The sequence below is a fragment of the Phalacrocorax carbo genome, chromosome 5 (genome assembly GCF_963921805.1).
Source record: "Phalacrocorax carbo chromosome 5, bPhaCar2.1, whole genome shotgun sequence".
Classification (NCBI taxonomy): Eukaryota; Metazoa; Chordata; class Aves; order Suliformes; family Phalacrocoracidae; genus Phalacrocorax; species Phalacrocorax carbo.
The window spans coordinates 21,628,482-21,650,548 of NC_087517.1; the positions used below are offsets into that span (position 1 = coordinate 21,628,482).

Sequence of the window (22,067 nt, forward strand, 5' to 3'; positions counted from 1 at the left end):
AAATGCTGGGGGCTTTTCTAATAATATCTGTATTTTTTCTGTAGAATGGAATATTACATTATTTTTCTATATTTAATCAGAGAATGTTCTCAGATCTGTCAAATGTACATGGAGCTAGGCAGATATATACCTTTAGATGTATCTAAACATATGTAGGCTGTACTTGGTGAAATGTTTCAGGAGACTTTATGAAGATTAAATAGTTTTTATCCTCTAGAGAGGATGATATTCCAGATATATTTTCCTCTTCTTCATACATTTCCATGATTATCAGTCTTCAAACTGCAAATACAGGTCCTCCACAAATTTAAAAATCAATATTAAATACATCAAAATTGAATACACTCTTAATCCCAAGTCACTTTCAGCTGTCCTATCACAGTGGTTAACTGAAAGGTTTGCATTTCCTTTATAATAGTAATTTATTCTCACTTATCTGTGTAGGGGATGGATACAAATTGATAGCAGGCCATTTAACAGATATCCTTCTGATTTCTATCAAGTGATTTATTAAATATTAATTGAATAACTACAGATTGCTTACATGATCCAAATGGACTTCCTTCTTTCCTTTAGCATAGCACTGGTAATTTGACAGAGGAAAGAGTATAAGAATACACAAAATATAGATTTCTTACTAAGTTCTTTCCTACTCTCCTTCTGGAGTGAATGAGGTGGGTTTTTTCTCTTATCTCCAATTGTGTTTGAGTGACTTTCTTATGAGCAGTGTATCAGTAGGCAAAACATTTCAGATTTTGGAAAATAAGGTAGTCAGAACACTTGCGAAGAGAATCATTCTGTTCTGAAATTTCCCAGGCAAAATATATTCATATTTACTTTGTAGTACACATTGTTGCAAACCAGAAAATACCAAAGCACGCTCAATATACTCTGTGTGCATGGAGGATCTGTGAACCACGTGCAGAATAAGTCTGAAGTTATTCAGCTGCTTCTGTGTAATAGCACAATGCACGGTTGATCTGCCAATGCATATGATGCATAACTCTCTAAAAAAGAGATAGGTTTGAACAAGAAGATTATTTCTTAACCTGATAAGCATCTGGTTTACTGTTAGCTTTCATAGTCTTCATGTCTTCATAACAAATAGTGGCAAGATTTTGTGGACGTTTGGTCAGGAGGACCTCAGCATACATCTAGAACTACAGTACTGCAAATATCTAAACTTTAGCAAGCGAATTTCTTTATATTATCCATACACTTATATCTAAAAGTGTAGCACACTTCTGTGACAACACCCATGAATTAAAATATAGCTTCCATTTGCCACAGAATATAATGAATGTAGAGATGTTGAAGTTCCATTGGACTCTGTGTGCTAGAAATTTGATCGTAACAGACCACTTCCAGCAGTGTTTGTAGTACAATAGGTCTGGTTCAATTTTGTACCTTCACCTACATAAACACCTATGTAAAGTCTTCCACAATCACCTTTACATCCAAATGCTGAAATCAAATGTGATCTCTAAGAACCAGCCTTTTTCCTGCCTCTCCCTCAATCCTTCAGGTGCCAAGCTTCTCAGCAATAAACTTTTAATATTAGCCAGCATTTAATTTTACTCAATTAGAATAGCAATATGATTAACTTAAAAAAGCTGTAGCTTCTCAGATTTACCATATAGCAATGTGCTATGTTTTCTAGAACATACTACATATATGTTGAGTTTCTTCTATGGTTAATGCTGCAGGTTCTGAGTGATGTGAACACATGTTTCTAATGTACAGACACAGTGATTAGACCAGAATGTTATTTTTGCTCTTCTGTTGGCCTAGTCATGTCACACATAGATAAACACATGACATGCATGAAATAGAGAATATTCTCTAGAGACTAACTAAAGAATAATTTATGGTCTTTACTTTTGTAGGTAAAAATTTGCATACTTTGGAAGTACTGATGAATTAATACTTATGCCTACCCCACCCCACCTCTTTTTTTTTGTATTCTCGAATTTCTCAATTCGGTGACAGGTCATTGAGACTAGATTTGTATGCTGCTACATGACGCAATCTGAGATAGTGCAGCTCTGGTTTGCTGGATGTGAATGTGAGTCCGAGACGAACTGGAAAAATGAGTGCAAAGAGGAATGCACATGAAGCTATCAACAAATATGCTGCACATTCTTTTGTGCTGCTACTTGCAGAATTAATGACTCCCAGGACTCTTCATTATATACATCATAAAATATGATTTCTTACACTTGATGATATAAGAAATGTCATCTCTCACCGCTAACAGAAACTAAAAAATAACACTAAATTGAATCAAATTTTAAGAAATTAACCAAATAAACTGGACTGTTTTCACTGCCTGGTTCATCTCCCTTTGAATTTCAGGAAGGCACCCTTAAATGCCTGTATCAGACTGCTGTTTTCTTATATTTTCCAGCACTGTGAAACTGATTGCTAAGGGAAAACTCAGGCAAGAGAATTCTGCTAGAGTAAGCAGAATTTCATCTTTGCCCTTCACTTTGCCCTTGCCCTGTGACACACATTATGTTTTTGCTTTTGGCATGAACTAACAAATCAGTTCTATTAAAAATCATGCATCTTACTATTTTGAAAAAGCATTAGAGTAGTAAACAGCAGCATTAATTAGTTGAAGTGCTTTAGATGCAATGATGTAACATTGGTAACTTCATTTTTATAAAGAAACTAACTAGGTATTAGCAAGGTTATCAGTAATAAGCACAGTGATCATCACCTGGCCTATTCAAGGCACAACTAACATGCCACAGCTACTACAAAATAAAGATAAATCAGTGAATCTCTGTGTAAACTCACAGAGCCAAAATCTCTATGTTATATTACTTCTCATTGTTTATTGGCACAGTTTCTTATTATTTTTGATTTATCAACTACTTGTTATGATTCCTGTCTTCAGAATACAGAAAAAATATACGTTACCTTCCTCAAAGTGTGGATTTGTGGGAGGAGAAGAAGGAAGGTATGGCCAACTACTGCAGTTTTGTTTGTGAGGCCTTAGCTGAGGAGAAACCCCTGTTCCTTTCCTCACAGAACTAAGCCTGTATCTGTTCTGTTTATTTTAGGGCTACTACAAGTAGCAAAGCTAGGTAAGATATCTGAAGCCACGCACTTGGCAGGACAGAAATCAGATTAAAATATTGGGACTATGCAACTTTTTATGACTCCCTGTAGCTCATACATAAAATTAAATGTAATTCTCATGGAGAGCTTTATAAGGGAAACATGCATATTACCAGACTGATAATAGTATTCTCCCATGTATTTTTTCACCATCTTCTTGATATTCCCTCTTGGCATGGATAATGCAGATCTGGGCACAATGATTTGCTTGCATTAGATTACTTGGACTTGGCTAACTATATTTATTCAGTGCATATTAATTTTAAATAAAGGGTAGGTACGTTAATACTGCAGAAACCAGAATAGGGTACATAAACATGCACTGAGCTATAATTACCTGAAATATTGAAAGCAATTGAATAATATATACCAGCTCAAGTGAAAGTCTGTGCTTTGCAGCTCCATATTTCCATTACCTAAGCTGATACACAAGCACGGTTATTGGCACAAAGAAAGAGTCACAGAAGGGGAGTGATGAGGAGAGAGGATGACTACTTAGTTTGCCACAGAGTTGCAAACAGCTATGGTTAGCTATGTGATTTAAGAAGGCAGTTTAGTGCCCCATTCTAGGCTGCCCAACAGCCAGAAAACAGAACAGACAGAGATAGGAAATATGGCTAATGCCTATGATATCCATACTGTTGTATTATTGCTTAGCTTACATGTCATTACACGAGTATCTATGCTAAACTCCCTCATCAGCTCCAGGGAATTCAAAGCCACATTTTCCATCAATCAGCATAACTCTTACACTACCACAGGCAACAAACCATCTGATCTCTCTTTGCAGTGCTCTGCCATCACTATGCAGGAACGAAATCAAGATTAATGGGATAGAAAGAAAGCCCATAAGAACACATGAACTTGGCATCTTAACGTAAGCCTTCATTTGAGAAGGCAATCATAGCTTCTGATCCCTGCTCTTAGAGCTATTTCTCTATTAGATCTAATAAATTCACTTGAGAAGAGTCAGTTGAAAATCACCAGAGGTGTATTCATAGCTGCTAAGAAAAAGATTAGGAATACCTATTCATAGCTGATAAGAAAAAGATTAGGAATACCTATGGGAAAAGAGGGTTTAGCTCTGGTTTTCACTCCCAATTCATTTTTTCAGTTCAGGAAGAAAATACAAACCTCAGTTTTGAAAAAAAATAAAAAAATAAAAAAAGCCAACCCTGCCCAAACAAAATAACTAACCAAGCAAAACCCCCATGCTGGAAAAAGAAGAATGCTCCCTGTGAGCTATCTGTACTAGGAACTGTCATCTGCTGCAGTCAAAGCAGACATTTGTGTAGCTTCAGCCATTTTTTCCCCTAATACTTGGATTCTTAGTTCTATCCTTGTTGGTTAGAGTAAATCAGAAGACCATATGATGTAGACATGGCATTTTATTTGTCACTATTAGTTGTTTATATGTATGCATTGTTGAGATTGCTATTCTATTACATTTTTAAATTTAACTAATGTATCTAAACCAAAATATAACTACTATGCTTTGCTTTAGATTAAAAATAAATAGCTTGCTTCTGCTTAATACTTTGCTAGCTTAATTCCATTAACTGCAACCAACTCATTTCTATTTTAGAAAGCTGAAAAACCAAAATCATTCATGCAGTTCCACCAAAATAAAAAAATATTTTAATGGGACAACTCACAATGCATCTGCATTACTACTCCATCTAAGCAAATATATTTAATAGGCTAGAACTACTGGACTGCTACGAAGCTGAATGAGTTCCATGCTTACCGTGCTCCTGCAGTGTATTTTGTGCAGCAAATGACTGCATTACAGAGTAGCAACCTTTCTGTTTTCTTTCAATTGATCAGAGCAGGGACCCCTTCTATTGGCAATCTACATTACTAATTCAGCATTAGTTTTCTCAAGCAATGTCTGAAACATCTGTTTCCATGTACCTTAGCAAACATAATAGCACCTTTCTTCGGTTAAAAAATAAACAAAGTAATGTAAGCTATGCAGTGCAAATTATATAATGCTACTGAGCCATTTTACATTAAGGTAAAATTGAATTTAATACAAGATTTGAGTTCTGGTTTTGGCATATTACCACACTTTGGAAACAGGAAATAAAAGCTGATGGAAAACAGCTTGCTCCATACCCTGGAATGATGTCAAATTTGCAGAGCTAACAAACTCAAAGACATCTCCATAGTCAAAAGTGTTACTAAATTATGACCTTTGTGGGTTGCTTAACCCCATTAACAGCATTCTGGTACTTTCTATCTTGTGTGGTCAATGAAAGGGCCAGTCTGACATCATAACCAGAAGCCTTACAGACATAATGACAAAAGTATTTATGATTTCAAAACTTTCTGACAATTTTAGTTATGTGTGTATTTTTTCTTGCAAACAGACTGAACAGCAAGCACTGATTTTACTCTTGAGGTTCCCCTGAGTCAAGGAGGCATATGTGGGTTCAACAGGAACATATTTAACACACAAGATAATGGGAAAAAAACAACTGTCACAAAGGAAACCTGAAGAATTGCTGGTTTGCAAGCAAATGATGGGACTGCTATGAAGTGATTAAAAAAAACCCCAAACTGTAGAAATCTGTAGATACTTTTGTACTGCACAAAAAACCCAGAAACCATATGAAGGGTAGAAGAATTGAGTTTCAGCTTTCTCCAATTAAATATTGGAAACAAGTTTTCATACTTTATCCCCTTGCTTTCACTCACTGTGCACTCAAGACGTTTCAGCACATGCTTGTGCATGGTGCAGAGAGGAGGCAGTAACAGCCCCACTGCTCTGTTTTAGATGCAGGGTATTATATGCTAAGTCAGTGCAGTGCAGCACCCAAAGTGAGGGATCCATCTCACGAATTGCCTTTGAAAGGAGGGAGTGCTCAAGGAATGGGAGGTGCTCAAACTACAAACCAGCTCTGCAGTCAAGAATGTCATTGCCACTGCATGACTTCTGTATAGCTCCTATGTTCATCATACATTTCTGCAGCCATCAGCCTATATTAGGTTTTATGAGATGCAACAAATACATGGGCTACATGTGAACCAAGTGTTTGTTGAAATGATTTGTATGTTATATGCTAATGTCATGTAACATGTAACACATGTAACATATAACACATAGCTGTAAACACATGGCGTTTCTATTGCTGTTTATGTGGTCAAGGCAATGTATCCTTTTTTACTGGCCACTTCTGATCCTGCTAAGGCCACACATCTACAGTCTCCTCTCATGGCCCTCTGCAATTTTGTGATTCTGAACTCATAAACGAGCAATCATTTTTACCAGCAGTAAGAGGATTCTGCTAATTCTGAGTAAACTGCTTTCAACTTATTAATACTTTGCTAATAATATGTGAGAAATGGCTTGTTACTAGGAAATTAACAATTTCTTTTTACAGTGGCATAATTAGCATCTGTTCTTGCAGATACAACTTTATTTAACTTCATAAACTATTTTATATGTACAGATAGCTGTCAAAATTTCTTACAATGAATAGAAAAAGTCACATCACTGTGCTAAAGAAACTTCCAAAACACAGACCTAGTCAAAAAGAAACAACTCTCACTTATTTCCTGATTAGTTTTGAACTAATTTTCAACAAAATTTGAATTAACAATGTTAGTCCAATATTATTTTTGAAAGTTCTCATTATGTGGACATTCATGAGGCCACCATGTTTCAATCTTGTGTCCAGGCATGGCTATTCATGACAGTAGCCTTGAGACCTGGTAGTGCTCAAACCCTGGTACCTTGTGACCTAGAGGCAGTAGAGTTGTACAGTTAATAAAGTAATTTGCAATAACAGCCAATAATTATTGCTGCTAGTAAGCAAGCAAGCATGCACATTGGAGCTAGTTTCTGTATCTCTGCCTTCTTTTGCAACTGAGGTGATGTACACACACACAGCCCCTAACCCCGCACCCTCATAGGCTGCACACTGCCTTGATAAGCCTCTCTGGCACATCTCCTAGGCAAAGACTATCTTTGCCTCAAATGACACCTATGGTTCAGCAGCCATCCTAAAATCCCAGCACCAGTGCATACTCCCACACTCATGGTGTCTTAACAGATTAATCCTAAAGCTTCATAATTCTGACAATGGCGTTCAGCTCACCACTTAGAAAAGAAGCAGCGGAAGCATGTGATTCTGAAATGCAGCATTTGAAGCAAGTGACATAGAGACTTTGCAGAAGTCCTTGATACAGTTATGCTTCACTCTGAACAGAGCAAAAGGGGTAAAACCAAAAGTAAAAATACTAAACCACTCCTCCATTACTATTTCTGTGATTTCCTAGTAACTCTTAGCTTAATCTTTGGGGTTTGGTCTGAGTCATTTAAGCTGTCTCTCACACAAAGCTTTTCTCAAAATGGTCAAATAGAATCTTTTGCTTTTACTACTTCCAACTTCTGCATCAGGAGACCACCTGTTCACCCCCATCAGCTCATCAAAATCCATCCACTAATTTGCTGTTTTGTTATCATTCCTCTTACCAGAATGAGTTTTCTTGGTCAGTTCCCATTCAGAAACATGCCAACTGTAATCCTGCGATTACATCTCAATTGTTGTACTGAAGCAATGCTAAGACCAAGGCTAAAGGTCAGAGTTGCTTTCTGCTTGCACTGTTTCCCTATGGAGCAGCCTGGAAGCTGGCTGTGGGATGACCCAACTGGCAAACCCGCAGAAAGAATTGCTAAAAATGAGTTAAATCTGGATCACATTAGGAAGTGTGTTGACTTCCTGTGTGGATGGGTCACAGGCATATTTACCTGCCCCATCCATCCATATCTGTCCTTTGGATCTTCCACACAGGTGATGCTGGGCAGAGGTAAGGTCCTACATTCTCTCCCAGAGGATGTCTATGGATTTGCAAGAAGCCTGAATTCAGTTCGATAGTCTTGGTGAGCACTAGCATCCACCTAGAGTTTCACACAGACACTTCATAACTTGTAAAAGCATTTTGTGTAGACACAGAATAAGCATGAATTAAAACATAATATTGGTAATTGTAAGGGTTTATGCATAAAAAGAAGGAATTATCTCAGAATAATAAACTGTAATGTATAATCCCAAATGATCAGAGTTGGACTTAAGAGATCCAGTTGAACTGGGCTTTGTGTATACAAGTTTCCCCAGTCATATCTCAAAATTTATTTCTGCAGGTTTTTTATTCTCATTTTTTTCCTCCAGTGTTTAGCTTGTTTTGAGATCTAAAAAAGGTCCTACATGTTATTTCTCAGTTGCATAAAGCGAGGGGGGGGGGAAATCTTGAGAATTCCTAGAAGCAATGAAATGGTTTTTGCTATTAAATGGTTAACTAAAAGCAGCAGCAACAGCATCTGCTGCCTCTGGCACACCCTTTGAGCAATACCTTATTGTAAAAAGCTTCAGATTTTCAAAGAATGGCAAAGTCTAAGAATTAGTATTTCTGCAGAAGCAGTGGTTTGAAAGCCACTGAATGAAGCCTGTTAGCCACCCTGACTTCTTTTTAAAAGCAAAGATTTCACCTTTTTTTTTTTTCTATTGAGGTGCCGGCAAGTTTCCAGTCGTTTAATATTCTATATTCTAACACTACAATAAATGTTCAGGATGTTAATTTGATTTTTGAAAATATAGGAATATAAAGATATAAATAATCCAGCCAAAAGCTAGGAGTTATAAAATTATAGACTATGAAATCTAGTAGTATTAGGATTTGGGAGTTTTCTGGGTTTTTTTAATCCTATGATTGGTCAAGAAGAAAAATTAGAGAAATGTGCTTCTTTAAAATAAACAAGAATATATTATGTGCAAAGACTCTGAATGTTTAGCAGCCAAGAACATTTAAAAATTAATGAACTTGATGCTATTAACTGTACTGAGAAAACAGATAAAATGTATATTGCAGGTGACAACAAAGTTAAAAGATAGTAGAACTAAGGGAATATCACTATATACCATGTGATATTTAAAAACAGAAAACCATTAATCAGAAATTTCTGAAATATAGCTATATATTTAGAAATAGTATAAATGGTAACAAATGGAGCAGACCATCTTGAATGCCATTACGTGGCACATGCAGGACAACCAGGGGATCAGGCTCAGCCAGCATGGGTTTAGGAAAGGGACGTCCTGCCTCACTAACCTGGTCTCCTTCTATGATAAGGTGACCCGGTTAGTGGATCAGGGGAAGGCTGTGAGCATTGTCTACTTGGACTTTAGTAAGGCCTTTGACACTGTCTCCCACAGCATTCTCCTGGAGAAGCTGGCTGCTCACGGCTTGGACAAGTGCACTCTGTGCTGGGTTAAAAACTGGCTGGACGGCTGAGCCCAGAGAGTGGTGGTGAATGGAGTCAAATCCAGGTGGCGGCCAGTCACGAGTGGTATCCCCCAAGGCTCAGTGTTGGGGCCGGTCCTGTTCAGTATCTTCATTGATGATCTGGATGAGGGGATTGAGTGCACCCTCAGTAAATTTGCAGATGACACCAAGCTGAGTGGAAGTGTCGATCTGCTGGAGGGCAGGAAGGCCCTACAAAGGGACCTGGACAGGCTGGATTGATGGGCTGGGGCCAACAGTATGAGATTCAACAAGGCCAAGTGGCGGGTCCTGCACTTGGGTCACAACAACCCCATGTAATGCTACAGGCTTGGGGAGGAGTGGCTGGAGAGCTGCCTGGAGGAAAAGGACCTGGGGGTGTTGGTTGACAGCCGCCTGAACATGAGCCAGGAGTGTGCCCAGGTGGCCAAGAAGGCAAATGGCATCCTGGCTTGTATCGGGAATAGTGTGGCCAGCAGGAGCAGGGAGGTGATAGTGCCCCTGTACTTGGCACCAGTTAGGCTGCACCTTGAGTACTGTGTTCAGTTTTGGGCCCCTCAGTACAAGAAGGACATCAAGGTGCTGGATCATGTTCAAAGGGCAACGAAGTTGGTGAAGGGTCTGGACAACAAGTCTTATGAGGAGCAGCTGAGGGAGCTGGGGTTGTTTAGTCTGGAGAAGAGGAGGCTGAGGGGAGACCTTATCGCTCTCTACAGCTACCTGAAAGGAGGTTGTACTGGGGTGGGGGTTGGACTCTTCTCCCTAGTAACAAATGATAGGACAAGAGGAAATGGCCTCAAGCTGCGCCAGGGGAAGTTTAGGTTGGATATTAGGAAAAACTTCTTCACCGAAAGGGTTGTCAGGCATTGGAACAGGCTGCCCAGGGAGGTGGTTGAGTCTCCATCCCTGGAGGTATTTAGAAGAAGGGTAGACGTGGTGCTTGAGGATATGGTTTAGTGGTGGACTTGGCAGTGACGGGTTAGCAGTTGGACTTGATGATCTTAAGGGTCTTTTCCAACCTTAATGATTCTGTGATTCTATTCTATGAAATCTTGCAGCAACACACTCAGTTATTCAAATTCTGAGCCAATTCTGGTACTTTCCTGAAGACCAGATTATCTACTAAATAGCAAGCAACATTTACTTTATAAAATATACTGAGCTATGTGGTTAAAAATATAATTGTAGTGCACAATTAGTGATTATTTTGCAAAGAAACCATTCTCAAATATAGGTACAGAAATATAAAAAGGAAGGAGGCTTGAGATCCGCAGTTCCTACAAATAACATTCAGTGAACTTCAAATGTGCAGTTAAACTATGTTATCGAAGCTAATGAAGTACTAAAATATTTAATAATTTTAAAGGTTTCTATCTTGCCTTCTATCTTGAATTGAAACTGATAGATTACAAGGTCTGTATCATGTCAACTTGTTCATGTGGATCCACCTGTAAGAGGAAAAGCAATATGGTATAGTGAAGACCACAGCAAATACTGACAGATTTGACTAATGGCAAACCTCATCTCTTTCAGTCTCAGTTTTTCTGATGGGGAAATAACAGTTTGCCCATTTTAAAGGATTTGTGATTGGTAATTAAAATACTTTCAGCTATTCTTCACATTCAAAAACACACATTTTTCTTTTTAATGACTGAAAGTACTCTTGCATTTGTGATTGGAATTGCTTCTTGCTGTTCTAAGTTGTCATTTTTAACATTGTAATAGAGGTTAAAGTGTTTTAGAATGCTTTTTCTAAATAGTAGTTTTTAGTTTATAGTAGTGGGTTACAATGTATTCTGGTGTTTTGGCATTGGGTGTCCAGGGCACTATTTGAAATAGTTTGAAGATAAATTATAAGATTAGTCATTGCTTTACTCTGCTAATAGCAGACCTAGTGTGAAAGCTAGTTCTAGCCCTACTAGATGAGACAAAGCTTCAGCCTCTCAAAATCCCAGAGTCAGGTATCAATTTACAATAAACCCAGCTGAGAAACAATGCAGAGAGGCATTCCTCAGCACGTCACTCTTCTTGTCTGATCAATGCATCTGAAGACAGGGCACCATTTCCTACTAGACTGAGAGAGCTGAATAATGTTTTTGCAGGTGTCATATATACACATATATACAACCTAGATGCATTTGTATAAAGAACTTTAGAGTCAGAAGCTAAAAAGTAGGAAATTTCATTTTTTAAAACCATTTGTGTTTGAGAGGGGCACAACAGTAGAAATAATTGCACTACGTAAAGATAAGAATATGCAGCTATGGAAATAAAATCTTTAGTATGTGAAAAATGAACAGTCAGGGAAGAGATCAATGCAATGTGTAGGTCATGGCTCTAAGGAATCGAAGGACATTTAAGCCTGAGGGAAACATGCACATTTAAGAAGCTTCAAAATGATCATGTTACATTGATTATGAGGTAAGGACAAATTAGGGACTTAATATTTCTAAGTGGAAATGACATCAAACAAATCTTAATTTTTTTTTGAGGAAAAAGCCTATGAAAAGTATAGATACAAAAAATTGACAGGGCTTAGTAATTTTATGTAGGAGTTGGCTTGTTACACATGTTTACCCAGTCTTCCATATTCATTACCCTTAAAATTCTTGGTTTTCTCTATGATTTAAAATTGCATTCAGGATGTATGTTTGTAATATAACAGGTGAACTCAAGCCTATTGAAGCTGTTCCCAAAACATGCTATTGAATTCATTCATGCAGGTAAGTTTAATTACCTAATTGATATATTTGATTTATTTTGAAGAAGAATTCTGATTTGTGCCAGGTAAAAATGTAATTTCAGTTGAAACTCTTTTGTCTTACCTTAAATTAGAGGCACATTAACCTGGAGAAATACTTCCCTTTAGTTTTCTTTTACATATTGAAATTCTACCATCTGACTTTCATATGTGTTAAAATATGCAGATTATTTTTCTGAACTGTAGGGGAATAGACAGGGATCGGCGACCGGAAGATTACGGGATGTGATGGAAAGATAGACTCCTCCCCATAGGAGTGGCAGGAACAGGAACCGCAAGAGCTATATAAGCGTGTGACGCAGCTAAATAGACGGACATTTTGTATCCATCATATTGATGTCTGTGCATCACTGTCCCCAGGGTGGGTAGAGCCCTGTGTCCCAGAGATATGCGGCCCAAGATAAGTTCTCCCGTAGAAGCGTACAGCTACACTGAACTTATTTTGATATTTCAGGGCTGTGGGACTAATGCATAAAAAAAGAAATATAAGTGTGAGATATTTGTATTAATAAATTAATAAAAGTGCAATTACAAATCATGTAAACTTACATGTATCATACATCACTCCATAATTACTTATTTAAAATTTTGTAGAATGTTTATAAATGCATTATAATGGAGGTCCTCTTTTGTCACTTACAATTTGCCAATTATTTCTCATACTTTAAGTTGTGAGACAGTAAAATGCTTTTTACATTATGATATGTAATGTAATACAACATAGGTCATTGGAAATAATTCCTAAAAAACAGTGATTCTCAAAACTGGAGAAGTTGAGGATGGGGACAGGGATTTAGCCTGGGAAAAGTAATAAAAAAACCAAAAGGTATGAAAATTTGATCAAAATTTTTGCTGTCCCTTCATCTCTTCTTACTTTTCCTGCTCAAGCTGTTTTTCCTCCATTAAATCTTTTCACCTTTCTGGCAAGCCCATGGGGGAATTGAACTTAACATTGTTGCTAAATAAATGGGGCCTAGGAAGTGAGATCCAAGTGTGCTCCCTCCCTCCATGTCCACTCCAGCCTTCCCAGGCAGCTGGGCTTGCTGGAAGCTGAGTGCTATGTGGGGAATGTTTTGGGCTTGATAGGATTAGGGCTGGGTTTTCAGGTATGTGGTTGTGAAGTTAGGCTTTCTGCTGGGCTGGGTGATGAGGGAGTTCTTTGGCGAGCTACAGGTTGACTGCAGAAGCTTGGAGCAGGCCAGCAAGAGGGGAGAGGTTAATGTATCCAAAATATTCCAAAATCAAAAAAAGGGCAAGATGAAGACTGTTACCACTGTAAAAGACAGTTAAAGACAGATGAGAGTGTAGAACAAGAGGCTTTTTTTCAGTGAGAACACATTGATCTAATACATAACAGATGGCCAAAGCATAAGAATATGCACCTTACACAGCCTGTCACCTTAGTAACTATGACACCTAAGAAGAAGGAAGGACCTCAGTGAAAATGTGAGGTATATTACAGTATCAAATCTTAAGGTGCCTGTTTTGAAATATGAGCACAGATACTGATCAGCAGCAATATGAAATTCTAGGATTCTGTTTAATTTTACTACCTATTTTTCTCAGGCTATGTCTGTACTATATTTGACAGTGTGCAGCCAAAACTTCATTCTGTCACAAGCTGCTCCTGAGGCAATATGAACCTGTCCGCATTGCCTTTTATAGGAACTCCTTCTGGATTTGTATTTGTATTTGGAGATATCTCTCTTGAGTTACTTTTGTTCTTGTACCCTAAACAGCAGGCAGCCAAGATGTGTTCACACTGCAGGTAAATGGGTTTACACACCTTCGAAGATTACCTTTTCAGAATAGCATGAGAGCTGTCCAAACCACATGAGCCCTGCTGAAAGCAGACAGAATGGATGGCTGTAGCTATTTTGGCCTCCAAGCTCCCTTCAGAAACATCCTGTTTATCCTGTATGCAGTCCAGTTGACCCAAGTTTTAATTATTTCAGACTTCTTTCCACTGCCGTTGCTGGTGTAAGTGTTTTCAACAGTGATGGAATGATTCATCCCAGACTATGAGTGCTTAACACAGCAGCTTGGCATATGTAAGGCTAGCAACCAAGCCTAAGGGCTGCTGAGGTTAGTGGGATCTGTGCTACTAGCAGTCACGATAAATCCGACTCTTATACATGTCAAATGTCCTCATCTAAGTTTTGGAATCAGACTATGACTAAATCTTACTGTACTTTCCGCCCTCCCCATACATATCTAAGATATATCCTTTCTTAGCCATCCACAAGGTTATTACTGTCAGTCTCTGTTTTCCTTCATGCTTACAAAGAAACAAGAAAGTTTCTTCTGCCTTATCAAACAAAACCTGCCCATATCCAGGGTGATTTTCTAAATAGTTGCTTAGGCTATGTTATCCTGCTGTATAAATTATCAGAAAATAAATGATTTGTTTCCTCTCAGAGGGTCTTTGCAGCCTTCCTTCGTTATCTGAAATTCCATTTTTTAGATGTTAACTCCATTGTTGAAATTTTCAACTTATATCAACATCGTGCTTTCGAAGAAGATTCCCAGTCATATTTAGGAGATGCAAATATCTGCAATGCTCCCTCATTATCCTCCTTTTAGCCTCTTCTTTTTCAAGATACCTTCCAAAACTCCTCAGTGATTAGGCTGCTGAGCTACCAAAACTACTCCTTCACCTTAAAGGTCTTCTTTCTCTCTGTGCCACCTGACCATTTTTCCTTATATATAGATTGTATGCTGCTTGGGGCAGTGATTCCCTTTCTGTATTTGAATAGCACATACAGATTGGGGTCCTAGATTCTATATATGAACACCTGCCTATTATAGGCACACAAAAATATCCATACGTATGCAAGGCAACATATGTCGGACACAAACCAAACAGAACAATTCATGGGTAAGAACCTGTAATTTAAGAGGTGTTAAAGTTTAAAATTGTGTACTTTAGAGGAATAATATGAAGGAATGCATTCAGAAGTAGACCCCAACAGAGCCAGAAAGCAGGAGGTTTTTAAGAACAAAGTTTCTGAAACTTCCAGAAGTAAAAATACTCCCTACAACTCTGCAATACAGTATTTTAACTGAGATAACACAACAATGTCTCAAAAATAAAAATAATTTTAAAAAATCCTTCTTGTTTTAATCCCCCAAGGCAGTCAATAGTTACTGCTTCAGGAAAGCTGCCTGAATTAGAAGCACTACACAGAGAAAAACAGACCTCCAGACCTCTAAAGAGAAGGCAATATTGCTTACTGCGTGGGCTTAAGAATAATGGTAATTACAGTTTGACTACCCACAGCCATTATTTAGCCATCTTCAAAATCTTTTCTTACTTAAAAGAGAGCAAATAGCTCATATTTCATATCTGGAATTTATCTGAACAGACAGCTAAAGGCATAAGCCATCCTTTTCCAAAGTGCTAAGCAATCAAGAATTCATACGAAAGTCAATATGAAATTCTTGTCACTCTGTTTTGAGACATGGTATCTTTTGCATAAGCACCTAAATATAGGCTTAAATACCTAAGCTTAGACCTATCTTATGAAATTTCAGCTTTATACCATAGTCAATCTTACTTTAATCACAGGAGAGAAAAAAAAACAAATGCCAAAGCCAACCAGTTTCCTGCATTTCAGTATCCTACAAAGCATAAAACCCTGAGAAATAAATGTCACTGCTGAGACACTCATAGAAATATTATGTGCAAAGAGGTCAAAGAAAAAGGGAGAGAAAATTTTGAATAAAACACTGTTATTACTATCAGACAGTTAAATAGTACTTAACATACTGAAGACAGATCTGTTCTGGAACAGAGATATAGCTTTTAAAAATAAAATTGAATGTTTGCTACTTCCCTGCATTTTAAAAAATTAATTGATTTGTATTTCCCCAGCTTTTTAAATTTTTATTTCTCCCCAAGAAACTCGATGCTAGCTATCGTCTAAGAATTAGGATTGTAGACACAAGAGAGGGGGTACTGTATTAGCTACTTTGCTTTCTTTTGTTAGCATGTCTCATCATTTATCATTCTCCACTCTTCAGCAGTATGCATTTTTGTTTCTCCCAGCAAAGCCATTAATTATTATTTAGTGCTGGTTCAGGATTAATCTCAACTTAGACTTCACAGATGTACAGAAGCCTGTCTTGAGGGGAAAGCAGAGGGCAAGTCCGAGGTCAATGCCCACAAGTGACAGATTCACAGCTAGCCTGTGCAGCAGCTAGGCAGCATGTAACCTAGAGTCAAAACTACCAGACATGCTGTCTAAAAGGTACGAGAATTTCTTTTACCAGGCTGCAGCCCTTGAACTCTCATAAGCTGTAAGAATCCTTGGGATTGGCATTACATATAACGGTTACTGATTAAAAAAGAGAAAAAAGCCAACAAAATGTGTATGCCCTTCTGAGCCTTTGCTCATTTTCAACTCACTGTAGTGATAACCTAAGCAAATGTGGTTATTAGCAAGCCAAAGGAGACAATGGTTATTTCTAGGTTGGATTGAAGTTTGTCTGTGAAACAAAACAGTAGCACCATTGTTACTAGTGTTGAAAAAAAAATATTTCAAACAAATAATTCCAAAATAAAAACCTAAAAATATTATTTGAAAAAAAGTAATCATCAATTGGAATTCTACCTGAACAGTACTCAAAGTCATGAAGAATTTTTTTCTAATCCCATTGCACATGTATATCGATGAAGTTGCAAACTTCTGTCTACTATATGTCCTACTCATGAAATATGACAATGGCTTCATTTTAGAGCAGGTACAGTCCTCATACCTGGTAATGCAAGGCTGTGTCTACATAAGCATTCCTGAATTTTCTACTAAGAGAAATATTTTATAATTTTATATATTTTTATATATCATATATATTACCATTGATGTCTCTCTCTATATTTCTATTTATATTCTCATTTACTGTATTTTAGTGCATAGTTGCTCCTTATTACAGATAAATACACTACTGATATCCTCCACCCTGCACTCCTAGGATGTGGCTTCGTATTACAGGATCACAGACTGCCTCTGGAGGTCAGCTTTTGTATTAGAATAAAGATATTTTGCAAAATTTTCTCACAGATTTCTAGGCCAGGTGGGTGTAAATTCTACTCCTATAAAATGTTACAGGCAGTTTTTTATTTGCCTGTCAAAAAGCAGTCAACAAAACAGACAGAAATATCCTGAAATAACATCTGGCAAGCCTTCCTTATGTAGGTGTCTCTGTAAATGCAGTTTTACAAAGCTCCCCGGTCCCAGAAAACAGTGCTATGTAGTAAAGTATACTATTTTGCAGAAGATTTTAAGTATATTTGTTATATCTTTCTTTTCTCAGACCCTATATATGTCTTACCCATCATTTATTAAACAAAATCAGTTTGCCATTAAATAGGAATGTATTTTTAATGATTCATGTACACTGGGGTTGCCATGTAAGTATTCAGAATTATTAAAAAGAAATAAAATGAGTTTTGGTTTGAATTAAGTTCAGTTTGGCATCTGATTTAGCAAGATACTTTCTAAATTGGTCTTGCATTTCTTGTAAGTATTGATTAACAATCTTCTACATTACAACTAATTTTTTAATTAGCATTAAAGTTAAACAATCTCTCTGAACATGTGTCCCTCCATAACATTGACTTTTATGGAAGAAAAAGAAGCTATAGATATATTTCAAATTTACTATTTTCCAACTATGAAGTGTTCCTAAAGGACACTCAAGACAATATAGTGCTGTTTCTTTTGCAATTGTTAATTCAGAAGTTAAAATATTTTATATTTACTCAATTAACATGTCATTCCAGTTTGTGAATTTATTTATTCTAAAGCAGTACTCTCAAAAAAAAAATCTGCACAGCAAAATGTTATTACCTCTAAGTAAATATATACATTTTTAATTATATATATTTATAGTAATATACTTATTTTGTTTGGTCTGTAGCTTAGAAGCCAATGCATTAATAAGTGGTAAGAAATATCCCTGGATCCAGGGACACAATCACCTCTCTTGTTAAAAAGAGCTGACCCTGGTACAATTTTCACTTCTTGTAGTTAGTAGTTTTTGAAGGAGTTTGGGAACATGGCTCAAGAGTTAGCTCACATCAAAAGGCATACCCCATTGAGAGGGTGCATACAGCCACCAGGTTTTTAAGGACAAGATTCTTTGCAGACACAGGGTATCTCAATGCCAGTTACTCTTGGCATAGATGGAGCCAAAATGACTAAGACAAATTTTACTGTAATACATAGATAGATTTGCACTCTGAAGGAAACACCATTAAAAAGTAAGTAGAAAATGGAGTCCAGGGAGGAATGAGAGGATGGAAGCATTGCAGGCAAACACATCTGGAACACAGTCAAGTCATTGGCTTAAAATGCACTTAAATAACCAAGCATTTGAAAGCTTCCTTCAGATACGTTACTTCAGTTAAAAAGTACTGTAGTTACTGCTTAGTTTTGTCATCTTTGACCAATACTACTAATAAATAAAGCCTGTTTGAATCTCACAAGCCTCGACTTCTATTCCTAAATTTTTCTTTCTGACCTTGACAGGATTTGGGTTTTTGTTTGGTTTGCTTTTGTTTTACCAGGAGGATGATCTTCAGTGTTTTGAATTGTATTATGAAGTAATTTTAAAAAGCCAATGCTGGAAGCATATTAGAGGATCTGTTTAAGGAGAAGGAGAAATATGAAAAAGATTGATCTGCAATGTTTACAAGATACTGAAATAAATTATCAAGTTAGACGGCATGAGATGGTATAAAGTTTGAAACAAACTGAGCTGGAAGTTTCTGAGATGAAAAATAGAGGGTTTATGTCCTTTTTTATCTCAGACACTCGTGAAAAAAGAGGAAATTAATAAAAAGGAACATGCAAATACTTTAAAATAGAGCACTGGAAAAATGATGAGAGATGCACTGGATACTGCTGAGGCAGAAAGTGATGGAAACTCATGTTCAGAAAAAGCAACGTATTGAGAATTTCCCAGCACAAAGAGGAAGGAGAGAGCTTCTGGGGCTGATAAATGCAATCAAGTAGAATGGCGGCTGAGTCAGAAATGTAGTTTTTCAATTGATATTTATTATGCCAGGGAAAGGTGCTGTCCAGAATTTTGGTAATAAGTGCAAAATAAAATAAATTATTTTTGTCAGAGCTAAATAGCATGTTAGAAGTATGTGAAAGGGGGCCTGGAACCACACACGCTGGTGAAAATAGAAGAGACAGAATTGATGACACAATAATCAGTAAAAGACAGGAAACCTGAAAACACTGAACACCTGTGTATTCAGTAAGACATCACAGTGATTCTTTAAATGTTACTGATATTAAATAAAAAAAGATTAGTAAATTTTGCAGAAATTGGACTAACCCCACTATAGAAAGGGTGATGATTTCTGACTTTACATTTATAATTTAACTAATTACTTCACCCATACCAAACTTTCAGTTGTTTCTGTCCAACTTCTATATGTTTTCATGGATAGGAATCTACAAAGAATAAACCTACAACCAGAAAAATTGAAGTAACATATGCCAGAACTACTGAGCGTTGGGAGAAACATTCGGAGAACTTGCATGATACTCCCTATCTCCCTACAATATTAGGTTCAATCAGAAACATCAGCTGTAGCTTTTAATGTTAAAATTTACTTAAGGGTACCTTTTTTTTTTTTCCACTTTAGAATATTACAGCTTTATGATTTTTTCATTTTTGAGCAATATGATCTCTTAAGTGGTCTAAGACATTATGCTTAAAGAAGCCTAATGGTATTCCTTATCTAGTATGTCTGATGGCATAACATTTTTTTTCTCAGTTTACAAGTGTGAATATACATTATTCAATTTTTAATTTAGTTTATCTTCTGCTGTATTTGTTTTGTCATCAACAGAAAGTCTACAGGTCATATACAGGTCTTTTACTCTTGTGGAATCCCACTGCCTCCTATATATATCAGCTGTCTTCGATGGAGAAAAAGAAGGTAGAATATGTTCCTGCTATTGGAAGAGAATCAACAAATCTCTTAATGATGTTTAGCACAAAAGACCCAAGATGCCTTCCCACAGGTGAGTTGGTACTGCAGTTCAGAAAATTAATAAAATTAAAGAAAAAACATTCATCCGGAAGAGTATCACAGTTCTAACCACACTCATACACACACAAATTAGAGCAAGCTTTCTGTCCCTTATGAAGGAAATTTGCAAAGAATTACCCATTTCTGATTACTGCCAGAATATTTCTCATAACCAAGAGCAGGAAAACCTTCACGCTTCTTTAATCTCAGTTCTTCAATTTAAGGTAGTCAAAAACAATAGAGAAGTATCAGTAAAATACCATTTCAGGGACAAAATCCAATGCTAAGCTTTGTAGGTTTCTTCCTTAAATATATCTGTTTCTGTCATTAATGTACAAAACTTACAGTAGAATTCACATGTTGGAAGGATGTGGTGTGACATGTATAGACGCAGTGACACCATCCTTAAAAATCAACCATCAGCTGGCCTTTAAAGTGCTTGGCATTGGGATAGTATGTTGAAGTGTCACATTAATTGACATTCGAAAGGTTTTCTAGTTCAAGATCACCTTCATTTTAAAAGTGAAATAATCTGTCACTTATTTTAGCTTTCCAGCTATATATGTTGTTGACATTTACAACTTCTGAAACCTCAAAGCAAGTTTAGCTTATGACAATTTCAATGTTGATTTCAGTGATCAATAATAAAGTACCCTTGCAACAATACAAAGGATTCCATGATATATATTAATCTATATGATTTTTCCTCTAAGTCATTATGGTTAGACTTTTAAATTTTTTTAAAATTTACTGGTACAAGATACTATGTAAATTGCTGTTGTTTTCCTAGAGTTTCCCTAGAATTGTACTGATTATATTATGCCTTATGCAGTAAAAACTTGACATTCATTGAGGCAGGCCAAAGCTCTTATTCCTCCCCCTACCCCACCTCATCGATACTTTCTTTAAAATAATGAAAACTTTCTGTGACTACTTGGCAAACTGAGGAAAATCAGTTTAAGGTTGCCTGTCTCTAACTTGCTTTCTTGTGTCTAAATACTTCAGCAAATATTCAAGATCACACAAACCCGGCTCAACAGAATAAACTAACAGGGTGTCATTCTTGACAGCAATCATCCTGTTATTGTTTCACATTAGATTCTCAGAGTCATTTTTAGGACAGTCTTTTTTCCTTTGTACTTTATACGAACACATCGGTCAAGCCTGACAAACACACAGAAAAGTAGGTGCATTTCAAGAATGCAACACTAATATCAGCCAGTACGGCTCAGGAGTTTGACACCTTAGCTACAAAATAAGCATTTCTGGAATAAGTACAACTGAACAGGTTTTCAACAGGGACAGAAAACACCAATCTATTTTCAAATACTGCAGAATGAGCAACAACAAATTTTACAAAGTGGGGATGAAGGGTGGGTAGGTTGAACAGGCAGCCCAATCCCAGATAAATAGTTCAGCGGGAGTCCTTTAAGCACATACCTCAGACAAGCAGCAGAGAAGAATTCCATTTTAGAAAAGACGCTGAAAGAGCTTGATGTCCACCTGGCAAATTTCTTGTGCTGTTTGAAAAAGCAAGACGGTTCAGATTATGAACCGAGTTATATCTATGGCATTACAACCAGTCCTGATCAATATGTAAATGAAAGGAAGGGCTTCTGGCAGTGTACCTAATTAGAAAGACTCAGGGCAGGAAGAGAGAGAGAAAAAAAAAGGAGGGAGCCCTTTCTTCCTTCGGTAAACCTGAAATATTTGTGTGAAGCATTAGCCTTAAAGCAGAGCTTCTCTGTGGGAAGGAAAACTGTACTCTCCTGCAATGCTAGGATTCTGACTACGCCGTTGCTTGCTTTAGCCCTTACTGTGTTTTCCATGTGAAGGAACAACATG

At 37.0% G+C, this 22,067-nt stretch overlaps 1 protein-coding gene across 1 annotated transcript in view; it reads right to left on the reverse strand.

Annotated features, from left to right (window-relative positions):
• LOC104039408 (sodium channel protein type 1 subunit alpha) overlaps nt 1-21,737 on the reverse strand; it is a 96,916-nt gene extending 75,179 nt beyond the window's left edge. The window contains exon 1 of the mRNA XM_064451508.1: nt 21,663-21,737. The gene's annotated coding sequence lies outside the window, so the exon portion shown is untranslated. The remainder of the gene's footprint in view (nt 1-21,662) is intronic.
• Nucleotides 21,738-22,067: the final 330 nt, after the last annotated feature.